The sequence below is a fragment of the Onychostruthus taczanowskii genome, unplaced genomic scaffold, assembly GCF_017590055.1.
Source record: "Onychostruthus taczanowskii isolate IOZ18803 unplaced genomic scaffold, ASM1759005v1 scaffold45, whole genome shotgun sequence".
Lineage (NCBI taxonomy): Eukaryota > Metazoa > Chordata > Aves > Passeriformes > Passeridae > Onychostruthus > Onychostruthus taczanowskii.
In genome coordinates this window covers 1787322-1794674 of record NW_024502014.1, presented here as the reverse complement: position 1 = coordinate 1794674, position 7353 = coordinate 1787322, and positions in this window count along the sequence as shown.

The following is a 7353-nucleotide window of genomic DNA, read 5'->3' as shown; positions in this document are numbered from 1 at the left end:
CGCACGCGGGCGCGGCGCTGCACAGGCGCGGCCGCGGGGATGGGGCCGGCGGGCCGCGGGTCTCCGTGCCTGCCGGGGCCGGCGGAGCTCCCGCTTTTGCTGTGCCGGCGGTTACACTCGCCTGCCCCGCCGGACACTTGCTCAGTGCTTTCATTGGCCATGATGTGTCGGTAAACGTGTTCCCGAACACGCGATTTGGTTCGGGAGAGGGTGAGTACCTGGAGGCGCTGCGCCGTGAGCCCGTAGAAACGACGCGAGCCTTCCGCCTGTGTGCCCTGATGGCATCCGGAGCTCGCTGCCCATCCGCTCTGCTGGAGATGGACACGTCTGTCAAATCCTCCATCTCCTCAGCATTCAGCTGACTTGGTTCGTTTGTCTAATCAAAACACACAGGACTGCTACATTTTTACCATTGAATAATAGCCAAAAAAATCACTGCAGGCAAACTCGGTGATGATAAAGTGTACTGGCCCACCTTCTTCACTCTTTTTCTTATTGTGATACAAAGCATATTCAAATAAATACAATAAATGTTTAAAAGTGACATAAGAAAGCACATTCAATACCATAAATGTTAAAAAGTGGCATGCAAAGCATATTCAATACCATAAATATTTAAAAGTGACATAAAATTTTAAAAGCAGATGTCAACCTGTTGGAATCAGTGTAGATTTACGCCTTGGAAATACTATTTGAAGACCAAAGGCGTGATCCAAAACAAAAATTAATGGTGAAAGTAAGATTCATGTATTTGAGTTCCACATATATAACCATCAAATAGACACTTCATTTTTAATCCTAAATGTCTCTATGGGCTTAACAGATGTTCTTTTTTGGACCTATAGAGAACAGAATAAAAAGGGGGAAAGAAAGGGAAAACTTGACCTGGACTACAATGGCTCTAAGTGCGTGCTGTTATTTGGAACCCAGGGCAGAAACCAGAACCTGCATTATTCTCCTAGATGCCTTTATGGTTAATTGGAAGAGCTCGTTCTTTCTGGGTCTGACTGCACAGTCAGCAGGGATGGAGAGCAAACCAAATAAAAAGATTGGGTCCTTGGTCTGAAGGAGCTTCTGCAACGTAGAGCCTCATGAAAGGAACAGCTGGGAGCTAAAAATGTAATAATGCAACTGATGGAGCGATCCTCCAGTTCTTGGGAAATTACTCATTATGTTCTTTTCCTCCCACCTCTTCCAGGCACACCAGAGAACAAATATGTTGTGAATGCAGACAGTATGACCACATTACTGCACACATCCATGAACAGCCTCTGCTCACTCCAAGAAGCAGCACCACTGATGCTGATCACCTCACCACATTAGCTGAAAGTGAGCAATGCCATGACTCGGATGGTCCTGCAAGAACATCCATCTTCAGGTTTGGTTTTTCAATAAACAAGTTCAAGAAATTTGGCTAGTGGAAAATGAAGATGGAAAAAACAGTTAATCTATCACAGCTGTAGTTTTAAGGTAGAAAACAGTTTAAACAAGCATTTCAAAAGAGGTCCTCAACAGATCAAATCTCACCTCATATCCACAACAGTTTAATGGTAACACTTGTACTGAGAGATAGAAAGTGTAATTGCAAACCTGAAAAAAAAAACCAACCTCATTGAGAATAAATCACTAAAGACATGTAAAACACAGTACCATCAACTCTGAAAGAAATCACAGATTTCTTCAATAAAGTCTGAGAGGAAAAAACAGGACCATTGGGTATAATTTCAGAATACCATGGAGATGATGTCATGGCTCCCAGGGATGGAATGGAAATCAGACAAAGCTTCAGCCCCTAGAATTGAGAGTAAAATCAGTGGCTGATGGTCACGTACATACCCAGTGCTTTGAGAAATCACTGTCATAAGAAGCTGCTTTCATCAGAGAAAATACACAGGTCCTGAAACAGCTCTGTTAGGTGGAAACCAATGGGCATAAAGAGGAGAGAGAGTGTCCAAGAGGAATCCTAAGAGGCATTTTGTTATCAGAACTTACAAGTAAACAGTAGCAGGGAAGAATGAAAAGAATTGGTGAAAGAACTCTGTAAATATGCAACAGTGAAAGGAAAGGAAATAGCTGGGGAAGACAGATTTCTAAAGTAGGAGGAAAATGGGTTGAGTGGACTGTGATATAAACACAGCTCATACCTGTGAGTGCAAGCCCAGACTTGGACTAGAAATTTATGCATTTTCTTGTTATTTTCCATGGTCTCTTAAAGGCTAGTTTCAATTTTAGACTGTTCTTAGAAAATGCAAGCTTTGTCCCCAGAGAGAAAACAGAGCTGAAAGCTACCCAAAATACTGCTTTCAAAGTGACAGATGTGGTCAAGACTTCTCCTACCCCCAGAGGCTTCACTCGGACATTGGCTGATGGAAAGGAAAATGCTTGTGAAACTCCAGAACTGAGCTGCACCAGCTGTGCAGTGCCCAGGGGCTCTCTCTTGCCCTGCTCTCGCAGACACTTGGGTTGGAAATGCTGCTTTTGTGCACAAATACCAACTTCAAGGCCTGAACTGGCAGCTGGTGGTTAGCAGGGTCTTCAGCTCTCCTAATGCTTTTGCAGGCTGCTGCAGAACTGTATTTCTGGTGTAGCATCTGCAACACTTAAAACATTTAAATATTAGAGCACCTAAGCTGAAACTTACCCTCAAACCAAAACAATTTTAAAGAATAACATAGGCAGTATTGAGTGAAATGTCCAAGTATGCCTGTTAAGCTACAGAGCTTGACTCCTGAAGCAATTCCTATGGATGTTCCAAGAAACAGGCTTACATTCTTGCTATTCTCACTATTTGTTCCTTTGATTTTTTTACTTTATTGAGCCTTTTTCCCTTTGCTCTGCAACAAGGCAATTTCTTCATAAGAAGTGAATATGTTTTGTTAAGTAGGCGTGGAGGACAGAAGAGAGTTTTAGTTGTGAGGCCTTGAATGTGGGAGCCCAAGGATTTTTTGTCCTAAAACTACAGCAGTAGTGAGGAAAACAAGCATGAGAGCAACTGCAAGCAGTCCTCACTTCCAAAAGTAACTGTGTAAAGTGATTTTCTAACCTCGTAATCAGTTACCAAATTTATTTATTTTTCAGACCCCGTGCATTTTCAACAGCTCGGCAATAATACCTGAAATTTAGCTGGCAAGTATTTGGGCAAAATTCTACAGGATCTCTGCAGAAGACAACAGTTTCCTGAATTGTTTCTAACCCTGCTTCCTTTGGTAGCTCTTCCTCGATATTTAGAGAGCTCTTTTACGGTCTCAGTAACTCCCTGTCTGTATCTGCCCATCTGTACCTCCTTTTCCCTTTCTCCTAATTGCCTGTAGGAAATTATCATGAGGTTAGAAACCCATCTTACCCAAACCACCACCAATTTTGTATTTCAAAATGCATGTAGCCAATGCCACGTGGAATGGAAACAAAGGCAGTTCACTCCAGTACCAGCCCACCACTGCAGTCAAAGGGAGGGAGGTCCTGTTGCAGAAAGCCTTCTAAACCACAGGAACTTCTTATGAGACCTTTTTCACATCCTCTAATTACTCTTCATCTCACTGTCCTTAAAGCAAAGACCAGTGTGTGCAGTTGCAGTGCTTTTCCTCTTCTTGAATTTACCTCACCTTACATCTAGGCCTCAAAACCATTCTTTTATTCTGGAGCCCCACTAGATTACCTTTTCCACAAATGCTAAAATGGAGAAGCATTGGTCACATGAACTTCCTTCCCTAACCTTGTAACACTAAAATTATTCATTATATATTAACTAAAACAAAAGAAAAATAACAAGATTGATGAGTGGAAAGCCACAGACAGAAGAGATTTTTAACAATTCCCCAGCAGCAGCATTCCAATAATAAAATAAAATCATCATGCAAGGATCCCAAGTCCCTAACCTCAATAAATATCATAGTTTTGTAACAGATAATAAAGTTTTGTCTGGGCAAAGTCAGTTATTCCCCATGTATTTTTAATAGCAGCAGTCATTAGTTATTTGCTATAAAGAACAAATTGATTCATCTTCTATTCCAGATTTTCCTCTCAATATCTTTCTTGTTGCATAAATTTTGTCCTCTCTGTGTGTTATTGCAGTAATTCCACAGCAGTGATTTCACTGCCTGGGTCAAGTGGATATAAACTATAAAATTAAATAAAAGGTTTTGTCTTCTTTCTTATATCATGGGTCTAATTTATTAATCAAAGTAGTTACATGAGTTCATTTTTGAAACTAGATTTGTAAAAGACCTTTGAGATAGTAAGTCATACCAATTTTTCCAGTTAAATTATTTACCTAGTGCAATTTCTAAAATGAAGATACTAGTTTTGAATTATAAATTCAACATATGTCACTATTTTACATGAATCGGGGATAGCTGAAAATAGATGTTTGCTATTATAGAATAATACTAATAGGAATTGACATTCCAAATTAATAAAAAAAAAATAAAATCCCCTTGTCAGTCATAGGAAAAAAACCTTCTTCAGATATATTTAGTTCAGGTGCCTGAAGTGGTTTAAATTTGATCACAAGCCAATGAAACACTAGCATTAAACTATAATTAATTTTTCTTCTTTAAAAAAAATTATAAATAGGGATGTGAAAATCCATCTGGCATTGAACTGTGCATCAGACTGTCTGACTTAGTATGTGTGTGCAAGCCTGTAACGAGGCCTCTTAAGTACTTCAACCCTAATAAGAACTCCTCCACAGACAAATTATTTCCAAAGAATCGGGCTAAATGGCACTGAAATTCTAGTCTTGCTTTCTGAAAATAGTTTCTCTTTGGTTGCCTCCCTTTAATTTAACCTCAATTTCAACCAGAATATGTCTCTGAGGTGCTGCCCCAGTGGTGTGATTGTGGGTGGGCCATTGAACCATGGCCAAGAGCTGCTAAGGGCTCCTCAGGGATGCTCAGCACCTTTCACTGTGGAGCACTGGGAGAACCTTTTGGGTTGGAGTCAGGGTTTCTTTCCCAAACCACCCAATCAGAAATTACTTCATTTCATTCACTTGTTTATAATTTTAGCTATAAACAGCCCATATGAGCAAAAGATTAATAGGGCTAGCAAGCATTTCCAGGGTATAATCGGCTGTCATCCCATAATTACTCAAAGAGATTGAACGAGTGGCTTTGAAATTACAAGGAGAGTTGCATTCTTTTACTGAGATGGGAGCAGAGAAACATGAATACCCATGAAAAGCCCTGCTAAGTTTTTGTCTGTGGTTCATCCTTTAGCATTTAGCACATGGTTGCTCCAGCTTCAAGGGCCTATCCTGTGATACAGAAGTCAGTGAGCACCCTGAGTGTTAATCCTGCTGATCTGGCTTTAAACCAGATGCATTAGTCTGGTATTGCTTCTGTGGGACACAAAGGTCTGATCCTCATCTTTCACTTCCATTGCATTCATTTTTATGTGATTTATATAAGCAAAGAAACTGAGAATTAAATCCTGCAGAGTAATCCCTGCTGGTCATAGTTGATCTTGTAAAGATTTCCCTCCCATCACCCAATAAACTATGAAATGCTTCCCACAGCCTCAAATGAGAGGTGTTGAAATGCACAATTAATCATCATGACTAAAGTGTTTCTTTTGTTATAGTTTGGAGATGCAGAAAAGAATATAATAGAAAAGGAAGCAACATTCAAGAAATCTGGCAAAAAGAAAAATCATTTTAAAAATTTGCTGTGTGGGATTAATATAAACTAGTAGAAAAAAATGCCTTTCAGAAATTTTCTGGAGCTGGGAATCGAGTGGAGTTTTGTGTCTGTCAAAACCCCATCACTGTAGAAGCATTCCTTGAAGTGAGCCTGTGGTGTTGAGCAGGCTGAGGGGTGTCACATGTGTGTGATCAATAGGGGAGGGGAGCTCACAATGCATTTTACAATAGTTCCCCTAAAGCTGACTATTTTTGTGATTTCAGAAGACCAGAGGAGAGTTCTAGAGTGGCAGTTTGAAAAAACCACTGGAGCAGAGAACCATGTCCCCACAAGTATTCCCCTACAGGAAGACATCAGATTTCTTACCCTCTGTTACTGAAATGGTTTTGGTCAAAATTTCTTTTCCTTCTTCCCCTGCTCTGGGAGTTTTATGTCTGTTCTGTCTATCCACAATGATCTCATTCTCTCCAGCTGACTTGTTTGAGGTAAATAGAAACAGCTGTCCCAATTTTGACAGGTAGGGTTTTTTTTTAGTAATTTTTTTTGATTTATAACAAAACTGCCATTAAATTACTCTTATTCCTACTTCCTGTATGATGCAAATGAGGAATCCCAGATGGCCTGAAAACAGCTTCTGGCAGCATTTCTGGAGCACTATATTCAGGAGAGAGAAGAAAGTAGATGGACTGGCCATTATTTGGCTGCTGCAGAGTCCCTTTCCACAGAGCCTTTCAGCTCCCACTTTTCAGCAGGCAGTGTGTGAAAGAGCAGCCTCAGGAAAGGTGAAGGAAAGCTAAGAACCACAAATTTTTTAAATTTTTTTTTTAATTTAGTGGCTGGTCAAAATATTATATGGCTTTTCAATACCCAATTATTTTGCCTCTTGACAAAAAAACCTTTTACAGGGAAAAAAGGTGGCAGCCAATAAAAACAAGGAGAATAAAAATAGCATATTTAAATGAACAGTTAAATACAGTTACCAGGAAAGCTGAGGTTGTGAGCAGTGTCCCTGGCACAAGCAAGGAAGCAAGAAAATCTCATGACTCACTCAGCAGGGGAGTGTGCTTTCAAACTTAGAAACATTTAGGAGCTTTGCACCTTTGAGGGTTTTTTCTCATCCTCTTCTCCCATCTTGCATTGTGTGTGTACATGGCTTTATTTGATAGCAGGGGATATGAGGGGATTTTAGGTGCAGATCACTACTAGAAAGCTCTCTCTGCAGAGCAGGCATCCCAGCTGTTAGCTCACACTTGTGTACTCCATCACTTCACTCAGTGGCTGCTCGGGCAAGTGTGAGAGCAAAACAGATTCAGAGCTTTAACACTGAAATGGCCAGGAGTTACTGAATGGATGAAAAGAGTGTTAGGTTGCAGGTTGTGTACTGTGAAAGGGAAATGCATCCAGTCTGAATGGTTCTTCTCAATTGTATTTTTTAGGCCAGTGAGCAAAAGCATACTTTCTTTTTTTTTAAGGTTGGGAGCTTGACTGTTCTCAGCTTACACAGAAAGGGGCACAGAGGAGGCAAACTTTGAATAGCAACACAGTTCTGATGAATGTTATCCACTCTATGTTCAGGACAGCTCACCTGTCTACTATTCATAGAGAGACTGAAATTAATTGAGAACTTCCAACAGAACCTCAAGAGAAATATTTTCAAAAGATTTTGAAATTTAATTAATTTTTAGCACATCACTCAACAGAATCCAGGGGGATG